The sequence below is a fragment of the Poeciliopsis prolifica genome, unplaced genomic scaffold (genome assembly GCF_027474105.1).
Source record: "Poeciliopsis prolifica strain line A6 unplaced genomic scaffold, Auburn_PproV2 SCAFFOLD191, whole genome shotgun sequence".
Taxonomy (NCBI): domain Eukaryota; kingdom Metazoa; phylum Chordata; class Actinopteri; order Cyprinodontiformes; family Poeciliidae; genus Poeciliopsis; species Poeciliopsis prolifica.
In genome coordinates, this window is record NW_026562566.1 from 182,178 (window position 1) to 210,000 (window position 27,823).

Sequence of the window (27,823 nt, forward strand, 5' to 3'; positions counted from 1 at the left end):
GGATCGGGCTCAGTGCTGCGCTGATTGTTCACAGAACCGGAACAGAACCGACACCTGACGTTCGTTTTGGCTCCGCCTCCTTCATTAAAGCTTCAAACTGTCCAGAATCCGATACATGTTCTGGATCAGAACCGGATCGCTGTGAGGTCCAGATGAACCCCGGTTCTGATCTGGAGGCCCGGGACGGGCTTCTGTAACTCTTCATTTTACATTCTGAGCTCAGGCTGTAGCGGTTCCGATCCAACCGTCCGGTTCTGCCGTAGAACCTGTTGAGGTCCGGTTGGCTCCACGAGTCTCAGGAAAGGTTCTGCTCCGCTGGGTTCTGGGTCCAATCAATCCATCTGACCAATAAATCAATTGACAGATTGACTGCTGGTGATGCGGTCCGGTCCGGCTGTTCAGCAGAACCTCATCCTTCCCAAGCCCCGCCCCCTCATCGGTCCGGCGCCGGGTCTCAGCTGCTGCCGGACATCAGGTTGATGGCTTGCTCCAGTTTGTGTGTCTCAACTTGTGTTTCCGACAGTAACCGTCCCGGTCCAACGCCGTCAGGATCTGGAGACGCAGAGAGACGGAGAGATGGAGGGTTAGAGGTCAGATCAGAGGTCGCCAAACTTTTTTTTTTACAGTCAAACTTGTCAATTTTGCTGCGGCTTGAGGGTGGAGGGGGAGCATCAGATGATGCTTCTCCATGCTGGTGTTTCTGCTAAAGCCTTTTTGCCCCAATTTTTCCTTTACCACAGATTTACAACATCATGTTGTGTAGGTGGTGTTGTATAAGTGGTGTTGTAGGTGGTGTTGTATAGGTGGTGTTGTGTAGGTGGTGTTGTATAAGTGGTGTTGTGTAGGTGATGTTGTGTAGGTGGTGTTGTATAAGTGGTGTTGTGTAGGTGATGTTGTGTAGGTGGTGTTGTATAAGTGGTGTTGTGTAGGTGGTGTTGTATAAGTGGTGTTGTGTAGGTGGTGTTGTATAAGTGGTGTTGTGTAGGTGGTGTTGTATAAGTGGTGTTGTGTAGGTGGTGTTGTGTAGGTGGTGTTGTATAGGTGGTGTTGTGTAGGTGGTGTTGTATAGGTGGTGTTGTGTAGGTGGTGTTGTATAAGTGGTGTTGTGTAGGTGGTGTGTTGGTGGTGTGTAGGTGGTGTGTTGGTGTTGTGTAGGTGGTGTTGTGTAGGTGGTGTGTAGGTGGTGTTGTGTAGGTGGTGTTGTGTAGGTGGTGTTGTATAGGTGGTGGTGTGTAGGTGGTGTTGTGTAGGTGGTGTTGTATAGGTGGTGGTGTGTAGGTGGTGTGTAGGTGATGTTGTGTAGGTGGTGTTGTATAGGTGGTGTTGTATAGGTGGTGTTGTGTGGTGTTGTGTAGGTGGTGTTGTATAGGTGGTGGTGTGTAGGTGGTGTTGTGTAGGTGGTGTTGTATAGGTGGTGGTGTGTAGGTGGTGTTGTGTAGGTGGTGTTGTGTAGGTGGTGTTGTGTAGGTGTGTTGTATAGGTGGTGGTGTGTAGGTGGTGTGTAGGTGGTGTTGTAGGTGGTGGTGTTGTATAGGTGGTGTTGTATAGGTGGTGTTGTGTAGGTGGTGTTGTGTAGGTGGTGTTGTATAGGTGGTGGTGTGTAGGTGGTGTTGTGTAGGTGGTGGTGTGTAGGTGGTGGTGTGTAGGTGGTGTTGTATAGGTGGTGTTGTGTAGGTGGTGTGTAGGTGGTGGTGTGTAGGTGGTGTTGTGTAGGTGGTGTTGTATAGGTGGTGTTGTATAGGTGGTGGTGTGTAGGTGGTGTGTAGGTGGTGTTGTATAGGTGGTGGTGTGTAGGTGGTGTGTAGGTGGTGTTGTGTAGGTGGTGGTGTATAGGTGGTGTTGTGTAGGTGTTGTATAGGTGGTGGTGTGTAGGTGTTGTATAGGTGGTGTTGTGTAGGTGGTGGTGTGTAGGTGGTGTGTAGGTGGTGTTGTGTAGGTGGTGTGTAGGTGGTGTTGTATAGGTGGTGTTGTGTAGGTGTTGTATAGGTGGTGTTGTGTAGGTGTTGTATAGGTGGTGGTGTGTAGGTGTTGTATAGGTGGTGTTGTGTAGGTGTTGTATAGGTGGTGGTGTGTAGGTGGTGTGTAGGTGGTGTGTGTGTAGGTGGTGTGTAGGTGGTGTTGTGGTGGTGTTGTGTAGGTGGTGTTGTGTAGGTGGTGTGTAGGTGGTGGTGTGTAGGTGGTGTTGTATAGGTGGTGGTGTGTAGGTGGTGTGTAGGTGGTGTTGTGTAGGTGGTGTGTAGGTGGTGTGTAGGTGGTGTTGTGTAGGTGGTGTTGTGTAGGTGGTGTTGTGTAGGTGGTGTGTAGGTGGTGGTGTGTAGGTGGTGTTGTGTAGGTGGTGTTGTGTAGGTGGTGTGTAGGTGGTGGTGTGTAGGTGGTGTTGTATAGGTGGTGGTGTGTAGGTGGTGTGTAGGTGGTGTTGTGTAGGTGGTGTGTAGGTGGTGTTGTGTAGGTGGTGGTGTGTAGGTGTTGTGTAGGTGGTGTTGTGTAGGTGGTGTGTAGGTGGTGGTGTGTAGGTGGTGTTGTGTAGGTGGTGTGTAGGTGGTGTTGTATAGGTGGTGTTGTGTAGGTGTTGTATAGGTGGTGTTGTGTAGGTGTTGTATAGGTGGTGGTGTGTAGGTGTTGTATAGGTGGTGTTGTGTAGGTGTTGTATAGGTGGTGGTGTGTAGGTGGTGTGTAGGTGGTGTTGTGTAGGTGGTGTGTAGGTGGTGTTGTGTAGGTGGTGTTGTGTAGGTGGTGTGTAGGTGGTGGTGTGTAGGTGGTGTTGTATAGGTGGTGGTGTGTAGGTGGTGTGTAGGTGGTGTTGTGTAGGTGGTGGTGTGTAGGTGGTGTTGTGTAGGTGGTGTTGTGTAGGTGGTGTGTAGGTGGTGGTGTGTAGGTGGTGTTGTATAGGTGGTGTTGTGTAGGTGTTGTATAGGTGGTGTTGTGTAGGTGTTGTATAGGTGGTGTTGTGTAGGTGTTGTGTAGGTGGTGTTGTGTAGGTGGTGTGTAGGTGGTGGTGTGTAGGTGGTGTTGTATAGGTGGTGTTGTGTAGGTGTTGTATAGGTGGTGTTGTGTAGGTGTTGTATAGGTGGTGTTGTGTAGGTGTTGTGTAGGTGGTGTTGTGTAGGTGGTGTGTAGGTGGTGTTGTGTAGGTGGTGTTGTGTAGGTGGTGTTGTGTAGGTGGTGTTGTATAGGTGGTGGTGTGTAGGTGGTGTTGTGTAGGTGGTGTGTAGGTGGTGTTGTGTAGGTGGTGGTGTGTAGGTGGTGTTGTGTAGGTGGTGTTGTATAGGTGGTGTGTAGGTGGTGTTGTATAGGTGGTGGTGTGTAGGTGTTGTGTAGGTGGTGTTGTATAGGTGGTGGTGTGTAGGTGTTGTGTAGGTGGTGTTGTATAGGTGGTGGTGTGTAGGTGTTGTGTAGGTGGTGTTGTATAGGTGGTGGTGTGTAGGTGTTGTGTAGGTGGTGTTGTATAGGTGGTGGTGTGTAGGTGGTGTGTAGTGGTGTTGTATAGGTGGTGTTGTGTAGGTGGTGTTGTATAGGTGGTGTTGTGTAGGTGGTGTTGTATAGGTGGTGGTGTGTAGGTGGTGGTGTGTAGGTGGTGTTGTGTAGGTGGTGTTGTGTAGGTGGTGTTGTATAGGTGGTGGTGTGTAGGTGGTGTTGTGTAGGTGGTGTGTAGGTGGTGTTGTGTAGGTGGTGGTGTGTAGGTGGTGGTGTGTAGGTGGTGGAAAACGGCCAACGATCCTTAAACCGTGAACCAGACCTAAAACTCACATCTCCTCTTCTCTCGACCTCTGACCTCACGCTCTCCGACTCTGGTCGCTAAGGTAACAGTTACATATCCCTTCAAAATAAAATGCAGCTGTAGGTGCATTTACTTTTATAAATGCAGTACTTGGCTCCTCAGGGTGGAGCCAAGTACTGCACCCTGAGGAGCTCCACACGTTCCACAACTCATCAGCCTCTTTAAGGAGGTTTTGGCAGGAGACCAAAAGCCTCCACATCTTGGAATGAGAACCAAACTGAAGTGTTTCAGGAAAATCAGTGGCCTCACCTCTTCCTTGTACTTGTTGATGTAGAAGTAGAGCTCATTGAGCGCGCTCAGTGTGTTGAACTCGTTGCCATGTAGACGGGACTGCTCCACCAGGTAGGCGTCCATGTCCTGATCGCTGATGCTGGGCATCTTGGAGATGTCCCTGTAGTACCTTCATGACAGACAGGCAGACAGGTGAGACCCGCTCAGAACCGAAACATCAGCTTCTGGTTCTGAACTGAACAATCCGGATCTGTTCAGTCAAACAGATTTTAGACTTTTCAAATGCCTTTGAGGATTTGTGGCCCAATCATAAGACGGGTCTGTTTTGAGTTTCTGAAAGTAATTTGTTATAAGAAGCCACATTTTCCAATGAAATCTATAAAAACCCAACAGTGAGAACAAATCAGCAACTTCCAAATATTAGACTGCTATGGTTTGAAATGTGATCTGGAAATCTGCGGAAACAAAGCAGTGAAAGTGGGACTTTTCTCTCTCCTGCATCTCCCATCTGCGCTGCTTTTGCTCTTTGCATGTCCTCCAGCTGGATCTGGTCAGCTGGTGTTTCAGTGCAGTTGACCAAATTATAAGACCGGTCAAAGCAGAGCCGTCCGGCCCGATGGGGCCCGCTGTGGACCCCACAGTGGACCCCGCTGTGGACTCCGCTGTGGACCCCACAGTGGACAGTGGACCCCGCTGTGGACTCCGCTGTGGACGCCACAGTGGACCCCACAGTGGACCCCGCTGTGGACTCCGCTGTGGACGCCACAGTGGACCCCGCTGTGGACCCCGCTGTGGACTCCGCTGTGGACCCCACAGTGGACCCCACAGTGGACCCCGCTGTGGACTCCGCTGTGGACGCCACAGTGGACCCCGCTGTGGACTCCGCAGTGGACCCCGCTGTGGACTCCGCTGTGGACGCCACAGTGGACTCCGCAGTGGACCCCACAGTGGACTCCGCTGTGGACCGGGTGTTTGTCCAGCAGGATTATTATTCTGGCCTCCATGATGGCTGCAACCTCAGGAACCTGTCCACCCATGTCTTTTGCCATTTGTCTTTTTTGTTCTTTAGATGGGCTGCACTTACACATACTTGATTGTGCTTCTTTGTACAACAACAATAAAGGCTGATTGTGAAAGTAAAGCCATTGACAGACAATGTTGTTTCAATAAAAAAGAAACTAACGGTGTTCATGACCCATCTGGTGACCTCAGGCGGTTTGTTACCTGAACTCACGTCTCATCTGGTTGTTGTGGAGAAACTATCAATAAAGTGTTTCATCTAATTCAGGCAGCAAAGCTGTGAAACATTAACATGTGACAAGGCCAAAGAGACGACCAAGGAAACTGCTTTTCTACCTCTCCACCCAGCTTTTGTAGTTGGGGATGTCTTTAGCATAGAGCAGCTTGTTGGACGGCGAGTCTTTGCCGAGCCGATGTTCGGACGTTGAGCACGAGTCCATGAAGGTCTGCGCCACCACCGACAGGCAGGCGTCTGTGATGCTGCTCTTATGGATGTCGAAGACGAACTGCGGATTCTTAATGACGTTGACCCAGAACCTGAGAGGAAGACTGCAGACCGCACAGAGGAGGCTAACTCAGACGGATCCTAGGAAGATGCCCAGGGACAAAATTCATGGGGTCTTGGCTCACCAGTTGCTCTTCCAGGTGTGCCGGACATCTGGGTCGGTGATTGACCGTTTGTCGGCCTGCTCGTCCAAAAAGTCGAACATGTATTTAATCGCCAAAGGCAGTGCGGAGCCACGATGGGCCGTGCTGAACACGGTCTCAAAAAGGTCGTCCACAAACTTCTGCAGTGTCCCCTGGTGGTGGAAGGATCAATGGATAATTTAAGTCAGAACGACAATGAAATATTTGACATCAAAAGTCAAATAAATCTTAAACAGACCCAAAAAAACCCAAAAATGAACACAGACAAGTTCATGATACCTGGGCATTTTTTGTGTTTTGGTGGGTTTTTAGAAAAGATTCTGTCTCCAGAAACTAGAGGAGAAACCATTTGTTCACTTAAATAACCACAGGAACCTTTAAGTAAATCAAATCCGAGTTCTAAAAGACAAATCAGATGAAGCATCTGCAGCTTGCAGAGCGATCAACAGTCAGACCCCAGTCTACCCATCGACTCGATCCAGTGGGACCAAAGACTCCACTGCAAGTCTTTGCCAAGATTTTCTGACTATGTGGCAAAGCATGTGCAAAAGAGCCAAGAGCCAAGAACCAAGAGTCAAGAGCCCAGAGCCAAGAGTCAAGAGACAAGAACCAAGAGTCAAGAGGCAAGTGTCAAGAGTCAAGAGCCAAGAGTCAAGAACCAAGAGCCAAGAGTCAAGAGCCAAGAGTCAAGAGCCAAGTGTCAAGAGTCAAGAGCCAAGAGTCAAGAACCAAGAGCCAAGAGTCAAGAACCAAGAGTCAAGACGCAAGTGTCAAGAGTCAAGAGCCAAGAGTCAAGAACCAAGAGTCAAGAGCCAAGAGTCAAGAGCCAAGAGTCAAGAGCCAAGAGTCAAGAGCCAAGAGCCAAGAGTCAAGAGCCAAGAGTCAAGAGCCAAGAGTCAAGACCCAAGAGTCAAGAGTCAAGAGCCAAGAGTCAAGAGCCAAGAGTCAAGAGCCAAGAGCCAAGAGTCAAGAGCCAAGAGCCAAGAACCAAGAGCCAAGTGTCAAGAGTCAAGAGCCAAGAGCCAAGACCCAAGAGCCAAGAGACAAGTGTCAAGAGTCAAGTGTCAAGAGTCAAGAGCCAAGAGTCAAGAACCAAGAGCCAAGAGTCAAGAACCAAGAGTCAAGAGGCAAGTGTCAAGAGTCAAGAGCCAAGAGTCAAGACCCAAGAGTCAAGAGTCAAGAGCCAAGAGTCAAGAGCCAAGAGTCAAGAGCCAAGAACCAAGAGCCAAGAGCCAAGAGTCAAGAGCCAAGAGCCAAGAGTCAAGAGCCAAGAGCCAAGAGTCAAGAGCCAAGAGCCAAGAGTCAAGAGCCAAGAACCAAGAGCCAAGAGTCAAGAGCCAAGACCCAAGAGCCAAGAGACAAGTGTCAAGAGTCAAGAGTCAAGAGCCAAGAGTCAAGAGTCAAGAGCCAAGAGTCAAGAGTCAAGAGCCAAGAGTCAAGAGCCAAGAGTCAAGAGCCAAGAGTCAAGAGCCAAGAACCAAGAGTCAAGAGCCAAGTGTCAAAGAGCCAAGAGCCAAGAGTCAAGAACCAAGAGCCAAGAGTCAAGAGCCAAGAGTCAAGAACCAAGAGCCAAGAGTCAAGAGCCAAGAGTCAAGACCCAAGAGTCAAGACCCAAGAGCCAAGAGTCAAGAGTCAAGAGCCAAGAACCAAGAGTCAAGAACCAAGAGTCAAGAACCAAGAACCAAGAGTCAAGAGCCGAGAACCAAGAGTCAAGACCCAAGAGCCAAGAGTCAAGAGCCAAGAGTCAAGAGTCAAGAGCCAAGAGTCAAGAGCCAAGAGTCAAGAGCCAAGAACCAAGAGCCAAGAGTCAAGAGCCAAGAGCCAAGACCCAAGAGCCAAGAGACAAGTGTCAAGAGTCAAGAGCCAAGAACCAAGAGTCAAGAGTCAAGAGCCAAGTGTCAAGAGTCAACAGCCAAGACCCAAGAGACAAGAGCCAAGTGTCAAGAGCCAAGAGTCAAGAGCCAAGAGCCAAGTGTCAAGAGTTAAGAGTCAAGAGCCAAGAACCAAGAGTCAAGAGCCAAGAACCAAGAGTCAAGAGCCAAGAACCAAGAACCAAGAGTCAAGAGCCAAGAACCAAGAGCCAAGAGCCAAGAGCCAAGAACCAAGAGTCAAGAGTCAAGAGTCAAGAGCCAAGAACCAAGAGTCAAGAGTCAGAGCCAAGTGTCAAGAGTCAAGAGTCAACAGCCAAGACCCAAGAGACAAGAGCCAAGTGTCAAGAGTCAAGAGTCAAGAGCCAAGAGCCAAGTGTCAAGAGTTAAGAGTCAAGAGCCAAGAACCAAGAGTCAAGAGTCAAGAGCCAAGAACCAAGAGTCAAGAGCCAAGAACCAAGAACCAAGAGTCAAGAGCCAAGAACCAAGAGCCAAGAGCCAAGAACCAAGAGTCAAGAGTCAAGAGTCAAGAGCCAAGAGTCAAGAGCCAAGAACCAAGAGTCAAGAGCCAAGAACCAAGAGTCAAGAGCCAAGAACCAAGAGTCAAGAGCCAAGAACCAAGAGTCAAGAGCCAAGAACCAAGAGCCAAGAGCCAAGAACCAAGAGTCAAGAGTCAAGAGTCAAGAGCCAAGAACCAAGAGCCAAGAGCCAAGAGCCAAGAGTCAAGAGTCAAGAGTCAAGAGTCAAGAGCCAAGAACCAAGAGTCAAGAGTCAAGAGCCAAGAACCAAGAGTCAAGAGTAAAGAGTCCTGCTCTAACCCTAACTGGATCTCACACAAACCCTGATGATCAGGTCTTACGGCGTTACCTCGGTGACCAGCGGTCTCAAGGTGTTACCATGGTGACCAGCGGTCTGTCTCAAGGCGTTACCATGGTGACCAGCGGTCTGTCTCAAGGTGTTACCTTGGTGGCCAGCAGCAGTCTGGTCAGGTAGATCTCGGAGACCATCTTGCTGCCCCGGTCTCCTTCTCTGGGCGCTGTGCTCGTGGTTCTTCACCAGGTGCCAAAGTTTAGTTCCTGGAAACAGACAACGATGTGGCGTCAGCAGAGTCCAATCCAGATCCGTACCGAGTCGGACCCGGCTCCAACAGACTCCCGGGTCGACTCCATGATGACCTGGGATGTTTCTGTGGTACCTGTCTCCTGGGGTGATCATTGGAGCTCTGGATCTCAGGCTGTCGGGACTGCTGGACGTCCGCAGTAGGGACTCTGATGGCAGAGACGAACACATGAGATGTTTATGGTGACATAAATAAAACAACATCAGCCTGGAAGCGTTCAGCTTTTCTCCACAGCTGGTTTTAAGGACGAATGAGGCAGAAGTCCTGGATCTGGATTCAGTAGCTGAAGCCGAACCCGTCGACCCCCGCAGCGACCGGTCCGACTCACCGTATCTGCTGAGGGATCTGGTGAAGGTGAAGGGAGTTGGCGATGTTGTAGGCAGAAACCTGCTTCTGGACCAGCGCCACCAGCGAGCCGTCTGTCACCTGGCAACCAGAACCACATATCAGTTGGCTTCACCCGACCAGATTTTCTGAGCAAGAACTGGACCTGGTTCAGCACCAGAACCAGTACTATCCTCTGAGCCGGTTCTGGTGGGGCCGGTTCCGTACCTGGTAGTGAGCCAACGTGTTCAGCCTTTTCCAGTCGCTCTCTATCTTGGTCGTCACGTCGTCCTGCAGGATGATCCGGGTCAGCCGGCCCTGCCGCCACTCTGAGAACACAGAACCGTTAACAAACTGGTCAAAAAAGTCGGACAGGCCACCAGAACCGGCTGCGTGGCGGTGCGGTACCGAGATCCATGTCGTCGGCCTGCGGCGCTGGGAGAACGGGATTCCTTTGTAGACGGCGTCCAGCAGCTTGTCTTTGACCTGGGTCACCGTGTCGCAGTTCAGAACCTTCACCGGTACCTCGGTTCCAGCTTCGCCCTCCGGAGGAATGCACATCAGCGTCTGAGGAAGAGACGCTCCGTTTCTACAAAACTCCTGCTCTGGATCTGGCCAGAGATGTTCAGGCCAGATCCAGAACATCTCTGGATCTGGCCTGCTGCCTGGAAACGCTCAAGGTCCAGTTAAGGAGCCCAGTGGACCCCAGCCCGACGTCTTACTCAGTTCTGACCCGGTTCTGTCCCAGATCTGGGATCAGCACCAGAGAGGACTGGGTTCTGGCTGAACGCTCATATTGGGCTCTGAAACCAGAATGCCGGGTCAGAACCAGTTGATGGGATCGCTGGGAGTCATGCAACATTTCAGAGTAATGTGTTGCAGGTTCTGATTGGACCGGCAGACTACGGAAGGCTCTGCATCAGGCAGACCTGATATAACGCGTCTGTCCGGATTTTCCCAGGATCATTGCGATAAATGATGCTAAGGGAAAATCCTCTCAACGTTCTGAAGATCATTCAACTGGAAAATGTTTTAAAATCCAAAATACATCAACTGGGAACGGAACCAGGACAACCGAAGACCGCGGCCTCCGGACCCTCAGTCTGCCGAGAGAACCGCCCTGCGACCCGCTGGGCCCGTTGGCTCGGTTCTGAACACTGAGCTAACCTTTTCTTTTGTGAGCTCCTGTCTTTCTGCCGATTTCCGGATCAGTTCCGGATCGGTCTGTACCGGTTCTTTGTTAATCCACAAGCAACTTTCAGTGGGGAAAACCGTTTTCCTAACGGAAACCTGTAGCTATGGAGACGGCTCAGCGATCCAGGCCGTTCTTGGTAAACAGTAAAACTATTGAGGTTCAAAAGTTTGGTTCTGAAAAGTGGGCCCTCAGCTCCACTGGGAACCAGAACCAGAACCTTTACCAGCTGCTTGTAGTCAATCTGCTGCCGGATCAGCTTGTCTTCGCTCAGAGAGTAGCGCGCTCTCCGGAGTGATGGCGTCGATCGGCCCTTTCTCCATCTGCTTGATGGCGCAGTAGAGCATGAAGAGCGGCTCCCCGGCGCACTCCTGGAGCCACAGGGACATACGGGGTGGGGGCAACAGAGACATATGGGGTGGGGGCAACAGAGACATACGGGGTGGGGGCAACAGAGACATATGGGGTGGGGGCCACAGAGACATACGGGGTGGGGGCCACAGAGACATACGGGGTGGGGGCCACAGAGACATACGGGGTGGGGGCAACAGAGACATACGGGGTGGGGGCCACAGAGACATACGGGGTGGGGGCAACAGAGACATACGGGGTGGGGGCAACAGAGACATACGGGGTGGGGGCAACAGAGACATACGGGGTGGGGGCAACAGAGACATATGGGGTGGGGGCAACAGAGACATACGGGGTGGGGGCAACAGAGACATATGGGGTGGGGGCAACAGAGACATACGGGGTGGGGGCCACAGAGACATATGGGGTGGGGGCAACAGAGACATACGGGGTGGGGGCAACAGAGACATACGGGGTGGGGGCAACAGAGACATACGGGGTGGGGGCAACAGAGACATACGGGGTGGGGGCAACAGAGACATACGGGGTGGGGGCAACAGAGACATACGGGGTGGGGGCCACAGAGACATACGGGGTGGGGGCCACAGAGACATAAGGGGTGGGGGCCACAGAGACATACGGGGTGGGGGCAACAGAGACATACGGGGTGGGGGCAACAGAGACATACGGGGTGGGGGCCACAGAGACATACGGGGTGGGGGCAACAGAGACATACGGGGTGGGGGCAACAGAGACATACGGGGTGGGGGCAACAGAGACATACGGGGTGGGGGCCACGGGGCCATCAGCGTCCAACTCTTCAATCAGCAGTGATCCGATTGGCCGGCGGCCCGGGGGGCGGGGTTACCTTCAGGAAGCGATGCAGCAGGAAGGTGAACCAGTTGGTCAGCATCTTCTCAGCAACAGACTCTGTTCTAAACAGACAGAGGTCAAAGGTCACACAGGAAGCGACTTGGTGTGGTGCTGGGCGTCAGAGCGAACCTCCTGAGGAGCAGCTTGGGGTGGTTCCGGTTCTCCAGGTTCTTCTCTATCAGATCTGCCAACAGCTGCTTCAGCACCACTGTGGCATACTCCATCCGACCCTGAGGAGGAAGGTCAGAGGTCACAGCTCAGAATCATATCTGGGACTGACTGATGTACGGTGTCCCTCAGGGTTCTGCGCTCCATGGTTCAGCTAGTGTGGTAGTACCTGAGACCGGTCTTGGTCTCGCGACTACTCCTTGATGGTCTGAGTCTCTGGATTTTACTTCAAGGCCAAAACTGTAGAAATGTCCCTGAATTGCCATAATATTATCCAGTTTATTTGTCAGCATATTTGTTTCCACTGGATGCAAAACATACATTGCGCCAAGCAATAAAGTGTTCCCGCTGTGACCCTTCACCTCCCCTGCAGCTCACGGCGCTCAGACATGCAGTGAGTCTCAGTTTGTCTCGGAGAGGGGAGACGATGCCCGTCTCATCGTCGGGAATAAATTTCCCAACATAAATCATGAGACGCCATATAATGACGTGTGAATTCAGCAACGCTGGACTATGTCCAACTTTTATCGTCACTTAGAAAAGAAGCTGAAAAGAAAGTTGAGCTCTCTGAGGTGATGCTAGCAAAGCTAGCTGTACAGGGATGCACATGTTGCATGATAAATGCTGCGCTTGTTGACTGACGTGTTGCACATGTGCAATGATGCTGTGACTGTCTGTCATCGAGTGATGCGACGTTCATGAACGATCCGATTATTCTGGACTGAGAGCCGTTCTTTATGTAATGCTCTGGTACTCTGCAGTAGCTATTATTATCATTATTCTATTTTATTAAATATATATATTTATTGAATCACAGAATAAATAAAATACAGGATTGTAAGATCACACAAAGAGAATGTTCATTGCTTTGTTTGGTGGCCTATCTGTGCAAACACACAGCAGGTCTCCTTGTGCCTAGACTTAGACTAGACTTAGACTAGACTAGACTAGACTAGACTAGACTTAGACTAGACTTAGACTAGACTAGACTAGACTAGACTAGACTAGACTTAGACTAGACTTAGACTAGACTAGACTTAGACTAGACTAGACTTAGACTAGACTAGACTTAGACTAGACTTAGACTAGACTAGACTAGACTTAGACTAGACTAGACTTAGACTAGACTTAGACTAGACTTAGACTAGACTAGACTTAGACTAGACTTAGACTAGACTAGACTAGACTTAGACTAGACTTAGACTAGACTTAGACTAGACTAGACTTAGACTAGACTAGACTTAGACTAGACTTAGACTAGACTAGACTTAGACTAGACTTAGACTAGACTAGACTAGACTTAGACTAGACTTAGACTAGACTTAGACTAGACTAGACTTAGACTAGACTTAGACTAGACTAGACTTAGACTAGACTTAGACTAGACTAGACTTAGACTTAGACTAGACTAGACTTAGACTAGACTTAGACTAGACTTAGACTAGACTAGACTAGACTTAGACTAGACTAGACTTAGACTAGACTTAGACTAGACTTAGACTTAGACTAGACTAGACTTAGACTAGACTTAGACTAGACTTAGACTAGACTTAGACTAGACTAGACTTAGACTAGACTTAGACTAGACTTAGACTAGACTAGACTTAGACTAGACTAGACTTAGACTAGACTTAGACTAGACTTAGACTAGACTAGACTTAGACTAGACTTAGACTAGACTTAGACTTAGACTAGACTAGACTTAGACTAGATTAGACTAGACTAGACTTAGACTAGACTTAGACTAGACTTAGACTAGACTAGACTTAGACTAGACTAGACTTAGACTAGACTTAGATAGACTAGACTTAGACTAGACTTAGACTAGACTTAGACTAGACTTAGACTTAGACTAGACTAGACTAGACTTAGACTAGACTAGACTTAGACTTAGACTTAGACTAGACTTAGACTAGACTAGACTTAGACTAGACTAGACTTAGACTAGACTTAGACTAGACTAGACTAGACTTAGACTAGACTTAGACTAGACTTAGACTAGACTTAGACTAGACTTAGACTAGACTTAGACTTAGACTAGACTAGACTTAGACTAGACTAGACTTAGACTAGACTTAGACTTAGACTAGACTAGACTTAGACTTAGACTAGACTTAGACTAGACTTAGACTAGACTAGACTTAGACTAGACTAGACTTAGACTAGACTTAGACTTAGACTAGACTAGACTTAGACTAGACTTAGACTAGACTTAGACTAGACTAGACTTAGACTAGACTTAGACTAGACTTAGACTTAGACTAGACTAGACTAGACTTAGACTAGACTAGACTTAGACTAGACTTAGACTAGACTTAGACTAGACTAGACTTAGACTAGACTAGACTTAGACTAGACTTAGACTAGACTAGACTAGACTTAGACTAGACTTAGACTAGACTTAGACTAGACTTAGACTAGACTTAGACTAGACGAGACTTAGACTAGACTAGACTTAGACTAGACTAGACTTAGACTAGACTAGACTTAGACTAGACTAGACTTAGACTAGACTTAGACTTAGACTTAGACTAGACTAGACTTAGACTAGACTTAGACTAGACTTAGACTAGACTAGACTAGACTTAGACTAGACTAGACTTAGACTAGACTTAGACTAGACTCGTACTTTATTGATCCCTTGGGAAGACTCCCTCAGGAACTTGAAGTTACCAGCAGTTTAACTTCAATTAAGCTGCTTAATTGAAGCTGCACAAAATACACTGTGCACAAATACAAATACAAATTAAATACAGAGGTACACACTAAATGTGAGGAGCCAAAACCCTAAATTAAGCAAAAATAAGCAAGAAATAAGAATATAAGTAAAATATAAATAAAAAATATAAATGCAACACAAGAGAAAATATAGGAATTTGGCGGATAGATTGACCAGTGATATGATATTGCACTATATGGTTTGGCCTGATAAGTATGGATATTTGCAGAAAAGTACAAGGGTTACTTTTACTGGTTACTTCTTGGACGGAGTTCATAGTTGGCTATTTAACGTTATTGCGTTGTCATGGTTGCTGTGTTTAACGGTTCAGACAGTGGTGGTTTCTGACATGGGCCATATGAGCAACCACCCAGGGCGTTATCTTGTTAGGGGCGACATGAGACCTCTGCAGATTGTGGCACAGAGACGGAAGCAAAGCAGAAGAAAGAAGAATTTGAATCGATGATTCTAATGTATTTCAGCTCTAAGCAGAGCCAGACCCAGAACTTTGGGTCGGTCCCAGACTTTGGGTTGGTACCTGCAGAGCGGCCATCAGCAGGGAGGCGACGTTCCCTCGGTCCCGCATGGAGAAGGACCTCTGGGCCTCCAGCGTGTGGATGAAGCTGAGCAGGAACATCTTGTTGTTGAGCAGCTGGCTGAAGAGGCGCAGAGCTTTCTCCACGTTGGCTGGAGACTGCAGGGAGAGAGGAGCGTTACCGGCCGGGTTCGTGTCGGGACCGTCCGGAGTCCGAGGCTCGGCCGGAGCGAGGGTTTGGGCCGAACCGGCGGTCGTACGTACGTCGAGCTCCTTGAGCACCGGATGCTCCTCTATGCCGGGGAACATGACCCTCATTGTGTAGGTCCGATACTCCAGGAAGGGGATCTTGACTCCATCCATGTCGTTGGTCAGCTCCTGGATGTCGGTTTGCAGCTCGGCGAAGGCTGCGGGACGGACAGGAAGTTATATTCACCAGTGAACCGAGGGCGATGGAGACAAGCGACCACCCACCCTCTTTGCACTCTAGCGCCACCCGGCTCTCCAAGTTGTCCATCTGCAGCTGCAGGCGCTTCAGCGTCCGGTCGGCATCTCGGGTCTTCCTCTTGTAGGCGATGAGCACGGCGATGATGGCGATGAGGAGAACACCGCCGCCCGCGCCGATGCCGATGATGGCGGGCAGCGTCAGCGTGTTGTCGGAGTAAATGTGGAGAATCCCCGGGAAGTACTCCAGACCGCCCACCTGGATCTACAAGAGAACAGGCAGGTTAGGGTCAAGGGTCATGTGACCTCAGGTTTGTCTGTAAAAACAGGCCTTAAATTCATTTCATGGGAATATTTTAAATGAATGTCTTCTCTTTTTATTGGCTCTAATGGCCTTTATTTGATAGTGAATTGACCAGCAAGAGGGCAATGCAAAGGTCACCAGGCCGGGAATCGAACCTGCGACGGTCGAGTTGATGACTGAGGCCTCCATATGTCCACTGGGCTTAACCCTTGTGCTACCACAGCATTTTGTGCAAAATATTAAGAATATACACTGACTAATATGTCCTTATATGTATATACATAGATGTACATATAAGGCATTATTATTATATCCAGAAGTAAATTTCTTAGTTATGTTACGGATATTTTCGGCTAATAACTGAAAAAAAAAATCACTTGTGCAGAACAAAATATAAACATGCTGTTTGCTTTAACTTTATTAAAATCTGTTTGGATAAAAAATTTACATAAGCATTCAAATAATTAACGACTCATGAAAGATTGACGGAGTTTTCCAGTTGATAAAACTCTGCGCTCCTGCTGGCGTTCAGGTGAGTCTTTATCTCAGCTGATTAAAGTGTTTCCTGTTTGCAGAGTAAATATTGATCCAGTTTGAACAAACCGATGAATTAATAACGGCACTATGATGTCTAATGATGATGTTCATAATGCATCAAAAGCTGCCAGCGAAGCCTGAATTCAGGTTCACAATCTGGAATCTGCAGCTCTATAATAACTACAGTGGTTTTCTGGATCTTATTGAGATGTTGAAACTACGTTCTGTCATCTGATGGAGAATTTATCTGGCGAGGTTCTGACATCACAGCAATTAGCTGCAATTAATTGCTCCAATTAGCTTCCTTAACTCCAAAAAACCCCAATTAGCTTTCTTAACTCTAACTAGTTTCATTAACTCCAAATAGCACCATTAGCTCCAATTAGTTTCATTAACTCCAATTAGCAGCATTAGCTCCAATTAGTTTCATTAATTCCAATTAGCACCATTAGCTCCAATTAGTTTCATTAACTCCAATTAGCACCATTAGCTCCACTTAGCTTCATTAACTCCAATTAGCAGCATTAGCTCCAATTAGTTTCATTAACTCCAATTAGCACCATTAGCTCCAATTAGCTTCATTAACTCCAATTAGCACCATTAGCTCCACTTAGCTTCATTAACTCCAAAAAACCCCAATTAGCTTTCTTAACTCTAACTAGTTTCATTAACTCCAAATAGCACCATTAGCTCCAATTAGTTTCATCAACTCCAATTAGCACCATTAGCTCCAATTAGTTTCATTAACTCCAATTAGCACCATTAGCTCCAATTAGCTTCATTAACTCCAATTAGCACCATTAGTTCCAATTAGTTTCATTAACTCCAATTAGCACCATTAGCTCCAACTGGTTTCATTAACTCCAATTAGCACCATTAGCTCCAATTAGCTTCATTAACTCCAATTAGCACCATTAGCTCCAATTAGTTTCATCAACTCCAATTAGCACCATTAGCTCCAATTAGTTTCATTAACTCCAATTAGCACCATTAGCTCCAATTAGCTTCATTAACTCCAATTAGCACCATTAGCTCCACTTAGCTTCATTAACTCCAATTAGCACCATTAGTTCCAATTAGTTTCATTAACTCCAATTAGCACCATTAGCTCCAACTGGTTTCATTAACTCCAATTAGCACCATTAGCCAATTAGCTTCATTAACTCCAATTAGCACCATTAGCTCCAATTAGTTTCATTAACTCCAATTAGCACCATTAGCTCCAATTAGTTTCATTAACTCCAATTAGCACCATTAGCTCCAATTAGCTTCATTAACTTCAATTAGCACCATTAGCTCCAATTAGCTTCATTAACTCCAATTAGCACCATTAACTCCAATTAGCACCATTAGTTCCAATTAGTTTCATTAACTCCAATTAGCACCATTAGCTCCAACTGGTTTCATTAACTCAATTAGCACCATTAGCTCCAATTAGCTTCATTAACTCCAATTAGCACCATTAGCTCCAATTAGTTTCATTAACTCCAATTAGCACCATTAGCTCCAATTAGTTTCATTAACTCCAATTAGCACCATTAGCTCCAATTAGCTTCATTAACTCCAATTAGCACCATTAGCTCCAATTAGTTTAATTAACTCCAATTAGCACCATTAGCTCCAATTAGTTTCATTAACTCCAATTAGCACCATTAGCTCCAATTAGCTTCATTAACTCCAATTACCATTAGCTCCAATTAGTTTCATTAACTCCAATTAGCACCATTAGCTCCAATTAGCTTCATTAACTCCAATTAGCACCATTAGCTCCACTTAGCTTCATTAACTCCAATTAGCACCATTAGCTCCAATTAGCTTCATTAACTCTAATTAGCACCATTAGCTCCAATTAGCACCATTAGCTCCAATTATCTTCATTAACTCTAATTAGCACCATTAGCTCCAATTAGCTTCATTAACTCAAATTGCTCCAATTAACTTTATTAGCTCCAAATAGCCTCACTTGTGGCTACAGCTAACAACTTTCACCTTTACAGCTCCCTCCTCTTCCTCCGATGAAGGACCGACCTGCTTCATGCTGCGGGTCGGGTCCTGACTGTGTGAAATATTCTCTCAGAGATTTTGCGTGGTAGAGAATCTGATGTGGCGCGACGTTTCAGGCTAAACTCGACGTGGAGCGTTTGTGTAAATATGGGACCCCTTGATGATGATGATGATGGTTGATTAGCATCTGCATCTTCATCATGGAGCTCCAAACTGGTCCAGCGTCACAGAGGGAAACCAGCAGGAGGTGTGAGGAACCGGTCCCAGTTCAAAGAGAACCGGTCCCAACTGGACCTGCGACGCGTCGGGAACGTTCCTAAAAGCTCCAGACGGGCCCGTCCGGACGGAACCCACTGTCCGGACGGGGGACAGTGGGTCCTCGTCCTGGGCGGTCCGATCAGAACCGGTCAGGACTCACCGCGACCCGCTGCTCCCCGGTCAGGTCCGGCGAGTCGCAGAGCAGCTGGTTCTCGGAGACGGTGAGCAGGCAGGGCGATTCCCCGATGAGAACGGTGTAGTTCAGCCGGGCGTTGCCGGGCGCCGCCGGGATCAGGTTCTTCCCCTAGAACCAGAACACACCTGGTGAGCCGCAGGTAAGCCCGGCCACGCCTCGCATCGCCCCCGTGACCTCTGACCTTCAGAATGATGGGAGAGCCCGGCTTGACCTCCAGGATCCCGGCGGGGCCGAGTGGGTCGAAGGTCGGGTTGGGGTAGTGGGTGAAAGGGGTGGAGTTCAGGACCAGCAGCGACGACACCTGGACAGGTGGAGGACAGAGACAGCTGGCATGAAGTCCACACACAGAACCAGATCGGAAATGGGTCACGACCCGGTGAGAACCGGTCGGAAGCACATCAGAACCCAGCCGGTACCTGGTCCAAAATGAAGCCGAACTCATCGGCCGCAGCGCCCCCTCTGGCGGGTCGGGCTTGTTGTAGATGAGGCCGGGAGCCAGGCAGGTCATGGTGGTGCGTTCACCACGGTGCAGTACTGCAGAGGAAGAGGAGGATGAAGAGGACGAAGAGGAAGAACGATGAAGAGGAGGCACAGCTCCAGCCGGCGTCTTACGTTGCTGGTCTCCACGCCGCCGTACTTGGCCCTGACCTTTGGCTCCTGGATGGTCTGCAGGTTGGTCCCGGTCACCGTGATCAGCGTGCTGCCGCTGGACAAACACACAGGGACGGGTCAGGGTTCTGGGTCGGTTCTGGTTCTGAGGGCTCAGTTGCTGGCTTTCCATCTACAACTGGACATTGATTAATGATCAGCTCCAACAGAGCCCTGATTGGTCCAGATGTTCCTAACATCTACGTTTTGCACACCGCACTTTTCAGATTTTTATCTGCTTAAATTGTGAATCTTTTCCTTCCCAGATTCAAACCATCATGTTGGTTTTTCACAGTAAACTCTACTGACGTCTGGCTGCCGTGTTTCTGCTGTGTTTGCGGCGCAGCAGTGAAACCGATCTCACTTGAGGATGGTCCAGTTGGGCTCGATGCCGGAGACGGTCGGGTCCTCGCTGTAGCTGTAGCTGACCTCGGCGTTGGTCACCTCGGCCCGGTCGATCATCAGACGCACGGGAGCAGGGCCGGCGCCGGACGGCGAGGCGGGCGTTATGCAGACTATCTCCCGATTGGTGCGCCTGCAGGAGGAGAGACGCCGTTAACCCGCCGGCGGTCTGGAGCTTTTCTGGGCCGGCTTCCCGTCTGCTCAAGAACCTGGAGCTTCCCAGATGCACTCACTTCACAAACAGACACTCCTCCCTGTGGACAAACGGAGACGCTGCTGGGAGTCCAGTGTCGCCCGACCACCGTCAGCCGGGTTCCTCCAGAGACGGGCCCCATCAGCGGGCGGATCCGGGTAAAGCTTGGGCTCTGAGGAAACGGGGAATCAGTTTAACCAAGAAACGGATTGGATAGGCGGTTCTGACCAGAATTCTGTCCAAGTTTTTTGTCTTCTAAACCTAAGAAGCTAACTGAGCTTGCTACAAGGGAAGCTAACTGGAACCAGGATCAGAGAAGCTAAGTGGGCCCAGCAGAGACTCACCACAAAGGAGTAGGTCTGGGTGGACAGGGTCCGGTACTCGGCGCTGCACACGCCGATGCAGAGCTCCACCGGCCCGCCGGGCGAGTGAGGCAGCAGGGCTTCGGCCATGTCGCACACGATCCTGCAGACCCGGCAGAGTCAGCGGTACGCCTGCTTAGCATGTGTTAGCATGTTTTCTACCATGTTCCTTAGCATGTTTGCTAATGCAGGCTAGCTAACAGGTTAACATGTGTGCTAGCCTGTTTCCTAGCGCGTTGACCTGGACTCGCCACTGACCTCTCGGCGCTGACGTACAGCGACGGCACCGGGTTGCAGCGGACGCCGGCCACCTGGATGTGCGTGATCTCCTTGACCTGCAGACCCAGATTCTCGCCCTCAATGGCGACGCGGGTGCCGCCCTCGCGGGGTCCGGTCAGCGGGTCGATCTGCAGGAGACGGCGGGTCAGAAGCGCCCAGCGGAACCTTGAGGTGGCGCTGTGGCAGACCCACCTTGGTGATGCGCGGGTGGCTGCAGCGCAGGTTGTGGCGGCCGTGGTGCATCCAGTTCTGCTCCGGCGAGGGGCAGTGCTGCCGCAGGAGGCACTTCCTGCTCTCCACGCACCACCCGCACTCGAACACAGGGGGCGCTTTGAGGCACTGGCCACAGCTGGAGCGCTGCGCTTCACACTTGTACAGCAAAGCTGCGGACAAGTCCAACAGGCAGAATCAGAACCGACTTCTGGACCACTGTTGCGGTTCTGGAAATTAATTGTCCCCCAGATTAATAATCACCAATAATCGGCTGAATGGTGACGAAGGAGGAATACCTTTCATGAAGGTGGGCTTGTCAATCAGGAAGTTTTCGTCCCAGACGATGGAGAAGTCCACCTGGAGGTCCAGCCTCGTCTCCTTCGTACCAGTACTGCAGAACCAGAACCCAGAACCTCCTTCAACATCGAGACTTCACATCAGAAATTACACATGATCATTTACAGTCGGAACCATGGCTGAGCAGAACCAGCAGCATTTAGTTGGTTCTGGTTCCACTCCAGCTGAGAGACGGGTCTTAGTTGTGGAGTCGGAACCAGCAGGAATTCTGGGAGTTTACGGCTAAATGGACAATTTCCACCAGGAGCCGAGATTTAATTAAAGACACACAGAGGGTCTGTGTGCAGGCGCACACTCACACACAGAGACACTCACAGAGACACTCACAGAGACACACACACCCAGAGACACTCACAGAGACACTCACAGAGACACTCACAGAGACACACACAGAGACACTCACAGAGACACTCACACACAGAGACACTCACAGAGACACTCACAGAGACACACACACCCAGAGACACTCACAGAGACACTCACACACAGAGACACTCACAGAGACACTCACACCCAGAGACACTCACAGAGACACACTCACAGAGACACAGACACACTCACAGAGACACACACAGAGGCACTCACAGAGACACTCACAGAGACACTCACACACAGAGACACACACAGAGACACTCACAGAGACACTCACACACAGAGACACTCACAGAGACACTCACAGAGACACACACCCAGAGACACTCACAGAGACACTCACAGAGACACACACACACAGAGACACTCACAGAGACACACACAGAGACACTCACAGAGACACTCACAGAGACACACACAGAGACACTCACACACAGAGACACTCACAGAGACACTCACAGAGACACACACACCCAGAGACACTCACAGAGACACTCACAGAGACACACACACACAGAGACACTCACAGAGACACTCACAGAGACACTCACAGAGACACTCACAGAGACACACACAGAGGCACTCACAGAGACACTCACAGAGACACTCACACACAGAGACACACACAGAGACACTCACAGAGACACTCACACACAGAGACACTCACAGAGACACTCACAGAGACACACACACCCAGAGACACTCACAGAGACACTCACAGAGACACACACACCCAGAGACACTCACAGAGACACACACAGAGACACTCACAGAGACACTCACACACAGAGACACACACAGAGACACACACAGAGACACTCACAGAGACACACACAGAGACACTCACAGAGACACTCACACACAGAGACACTCACAGAGACACTCACAGAGACACTCACACACAGAGACACTCACAGAGACACTCACAGAGACACTCACACACAGAGACACTCACAGAAACACTCACAGAGACACACAGAGACACTCACAGAGACACTCACAGAGACACTCACAGAGACACTCACAGAGACACTCACAGAGACACACACAGAGACACACACAGAGACACTCACACACAGAGACACACACACACAGAGACACACACAGAGACACTCACAGAGACACACACAGAGACACTCACACACAGAGACACACACAGAGACACTCACAGAGACACTCACACACAGAGACACACACAGAGACACTCACAGAGACACACACACCCAGAGACACTCACAGAGACACACACAGAGACACACACAGAGACACACACACCCAGAGACACTCACAGAGACACACACAGAGACACACACAGAGACACTCACAGAGACACACACAGAGACACTCACAGAGACACACAGAGACACACACAGAGACACTCACAGAGACACACACACACCCAGAGACACTCACAGAGACACACACACAGAGACACACACAGAGACACACACACCCAGAGACACTCACAGAGACACACACAGACACACACAGAGACACTCACAGAGACACACACAGAGACACACACACCCAGAGACACTCACAGAGACACACACAGAGACACTCACAGAGACACACAGAGAGACACACAGAGACACACACAAGAGACACTCACAGAGACACACAGAGAGACACACAGAGACACTCACAGAGACACTCACAGAAACACTCACAGAGACACACAGAGACACTCACAGAGACACACACAGAGACACTCACAGAGACACTCACACACAGAGACACTCACAGAAACACTCACAGAGACACACAGAGACACTCACAGAGACACACAGAGACACACACAGAGACACTCACAGAGACACTCACAGAGACACTCACAGAGACACTCACACACAGAGACACACACACACAGAGACACACACAGAGACACTCACAGAGACACTCACACACAGAGACACACACAGAGACACTCACAGAGACACTCACAGAGACACTCACAGAGACACACAGAGACACTCACAGAGACACTCACAGAGACACTCACACACAGAGACACACACAGAGACACTCACACACAGAGACACTCACAGAGACACTCACAGAGACACTCACAGAGACACTCACACACACAGAGACACACACAGAGACACTCACAGAGACACACACAGAGACACTCACACACAGAGACACTCACAGAGACACACACACACAGAGACACTCACAGAGACACTCACACACAGAGACACACACAGAGACACACACAGAGACACACACACCCAGAGACACACACAGAGACACACACAGAGACACACACAGAGACACACACAGAGACACACACAGAGACACACACAGAGACACACACAGACACACACACACAGAGACACACACAGAGACACACACAGAGACACACAGAGACACACACACACAGAGACACACACAGAGACACACACAGAGAGACACACACAGAGACACACACAGAGACACACACACAGAGACACACACAGAGACACACACAGAGACACACACACAGAGAGACACACACAGAGACACACACAGAGACACACACACAGAGACACACACAGAGACACACACAGAGACACTCACAGAGAGACACACCATGCTGTGTGTGTGTGTGTGTGTGTGTGTGTGTGTGTGTGTGTGTGTGTGTGTGTGTGTGTGTGTGTGTGTGTGTGTGTGTGTGTGTGTGTGTGTGAGCAAATGAGCAGACGGACGACATTTGTTGTGCATCTTCAGAAATAGACGGTCTGTGTCGTCGTCGCTCAGAAGACCTGTCTTGGTGAAGACTGAGGTCCAGACGGTGGACCAGGACGGGCCCAACAAGGACCTGGAGACATTTTCAGTTTCTGAAGATCCAGGACCAGGAAACAGAACTCTGCCTGCCTCTTCAGTACCGATGGGCAGAACCTGGACAGTGGGTCAGGCCCGGACCGGTTCTTCCCGGGTCGGGCCCGCTTACCGAGGTGTTCTGGCACTGGATGCAGGAAGAGTTGAAACGCACGGCGGGGATGCGCTGCACCTTGCCCTGGATGCTGAACACGCACTCGTAGTTTCTTCTGACCCGACTGCGGCTGCGGCAGGTTCCGGGCCCGCAGCGTGATCGGACGCACCATCCCAGCCGGAACCAGGATGTCGGCGGTGGGGAGGATCTGGGGACAGCCCTGCAGAGACGCATTCAAAGATTAAGGGGTTCTGTCTCAGTTCTGTCTCAGTTCTGACCCAGTTTAGAAGATGTCCATCCTGAAACTTCCTGACTGACCCGGTTTCCACAAATCGCAAAACTTTTCTCACGATACTGTTTGCACAGTAACATCACATCCAACCTGTTTGTTCCCACCATGTTTGCAGAAGACCCTCACCTCCATGCTGCTGACCCGGCCCTCCTGGAAGGAGCAGTCCTTCAGGTTGTTGGTGCAGATGTGGCGAAATTTACACCAGAGGCAGGGAAAGCTGCTGCTGACACAGGAAGTGCACCTGAGGAGAGAGGGAGACTCTGATTGGTGGATCAGCGGTGGAAACACGTCTGCTTTGAGAAAGCACAAGATTTTTCATTAAGGCTGAAGAGAGCGTGATTCCTCCGCTGCATTAGCCTCCGTTAGCTCGCCTGCATCTGTGTTCAGGACGTGTTGATTTACGACGCAAGTGACAGAAAGTGACAGACAGGAAAACATGCAGCTGGACTTTAATTTGTGCAAAAAGACAAAATACTCCATTAGTTGCTCTGAACAATTTTATCTTTAAAGAAATTTGTGCCACAGCTATGATGATACAATATATAGCTGGATGTTGTCTTGATATATTTGTTAAAAAGAAACAAATATTTGATGGCTATATTATTAACAACAAGTAAAAAAAAATATTACAAAAAAATGCATATCACACAATAAACCTACTTTAAATGACTGGATGGATATAACATTTATATATATAAAATGGAAAAAATAACAGCCTCTCTCAGTCACAGGACTGAACAATTCGATCACTGGTGGCAGATCTGGGTGAACTATGTAAGCATTAGACCTGATGGACGTCTTACCAATCCACTCTCCAACGATAGCTATACTTCGCAGGTAATTTATATTTTTGTATGCTTTTTGTGTTTGTTTTTTTTTTTTTGTTTTTTTTTTTGTTTTGCTTTGTTTTCCTCTCTTTCTTTTTTTTTTTAACTCTTTCTCTCTTGTAATCACTTTAAAATCCCTCTCAGGGAAGTGCAGTTACACTTTGATGTTACTGTTGTGAGTCAATGGTTTACTTGTACATCTTATTTCAAATGTCGTAGTTAATTTGGAGATGTAAATGCCCCCTGTGATGTACAGGATGCTTTCTTGGGAAACAATAAAGATAATTGTAAAAAATATTTTTGATATATTAAAAATGAATATGTAAAAAAAAAGAAAGAAACAAAACATGAAAAAGTATCGAAAACTGGTAGTGATTCCCAGGTACCTTGGTACCGAGTGTCAAAGGTCACATCAGCTGACATGAAGAAGAGGAAGAGGAGACTCACGATCCGAGCACAGAGCAGTTGTAGTAAACTACGCTGGTGGAGATGAACCGGAGACCCGTCTCTGTGGAGCGCAGGCTGAGCTGGACCGCACGCTTCTCCCCTGGAGGAAACATGGCTGAGATCATCACAAAACCTTCACAAAACCTTCACAGACCCTTCACACGACCTTCACACAACCTTCACACGACCTTCACAGACCCTTCACAAAACCTTCACACAACCTTCACAGACCCTTCACAGACCCTTCACAAAACCTTCACACAACCTTCACACAACCTTCACAGACCCTTCACAAAACCTTCACACAACCTTCACAAAACCTTCACACAACCTTCACACAACCTTCACACAACCTTCACAAAACCTTCACACATCCTTCACAGATCCTTCACAAAACCTTCACAAAACCTTCACACAACCTTCACACAACCTTCACAGACCCTTCACAAAACCTTCACAAACCTTCACACAACCTTCACAGACCCTTCACAAAACCTTCACAGACCTTCACAAAACCTTCACACAACCTTCACAGACCTTCACAAAACCTTCACACAACCTAAACAGACCCTTCACAAACCTTCACAACCTTCACACAACCTTCACAGACCCTTCACAAAACCTTCACAGACCCTTCACACAACCTTCACACAACCTAAACAGACCCTTCACAAAACCTTCACACAACCTTCACAAAACCTTACACAACCTTCACAAAACCTTCACAAACCTTCACACATCCTTCACAGATCCTTCACAAAACCTTCACAACCTTCACACAACCTTCACACGACCTTCACATGACCTTCACAGACCCTTCACAAAATCTTCACACAACCTTCACACAACCTTCACACGACCTTCACATGACCTTCACAGACCCTTCACAAATCTTCACACAACCTTCACACAACCTTCACAGACCCTTCACAAAACCTTCACAAACCTTCACAAAACCTTCACAGACCCTTCACAAAACCTTCACACAACCTAAACAGACCTTCACAAAACCTTCACAAACCTTCACACAACCTTCACAGACCCTTCACAAAACCTTCACAACCTTCACACAACCTAAACAGACCTTCACAAAACCTTCACACAACCTTCACAAAACCTTCACACAACCTTCACAAAACCTGTTTTTTTTTGGTACCACTTGTGTGGTATGTATTATTTTATGTTTTACTGTAAGCTTTACAATTTAACTTTTTTAATCTATGTAGCACTTTGAGATTTCTTTGAAATATAAGGTGCGTTACAATAAAATTTATTATTATTATTATTATTCACAACCTTCACACGACCTTCACACCACTTTGTCACCATAAGGAGGAGCTTGCTGGCAGCCCCAACATGCACACCACTGACCTGTCCAGGTGTTCCGTCAGGTCTTCGAACACACAGGTGACCCGCCCGAAGCTCCGGGACATTCTGCACCCTGATGGTCAGCTGGATGAAAGGGGGAGGAGGCTGAGTTTAGAGCCGACACAGCCCAAGCCGCAGGTGGGTCGGGGGGGTGTGGCCACTCACCTGAGTGGGAGGAGAGGTGACGGACATGTTGCTAGGGGAAACCAAGATGAACACGCATTGGTCCAGACGGGTGTTGAAGTGCTGAGGCTCCTCCCACCGGTCACATGACTCCTTCCTGGAACACCTGCAGAGGTTAAAAAGGTCACCAGACATTTAACCGTCCGTCCATCATCCATCATCCATCATCATCCATCCATCCATCCATCCATCATCCATCCATCATCCATCCATCCATCCATCCATCCATCCATCCATCATCCATCCATCCATCCATCATCCATCCATCAATCATTCATCCATCATATCCATCCACATCCATCATCCATCATCCATCCATCCATCATCCATCCATCCATCCATCCATCCATCCATCCATCCATCCATCCATCATCCATCCATCATCCATCCATC

The 27,823-nt window shown here is 48.8% G+C and overlaps 1 pseudogene; it reads right to left on the bottom strand.

Annotated features, from left to right (window-relative positions):
• Positions 1-252: 252 nt before the first annotated feature.
• Positions 253-27,823, bottom strand: part of LOC129356753 (plexin A3-like) — a 51,451-nt pseudogene continuing 23,880 nt past the window's right edge.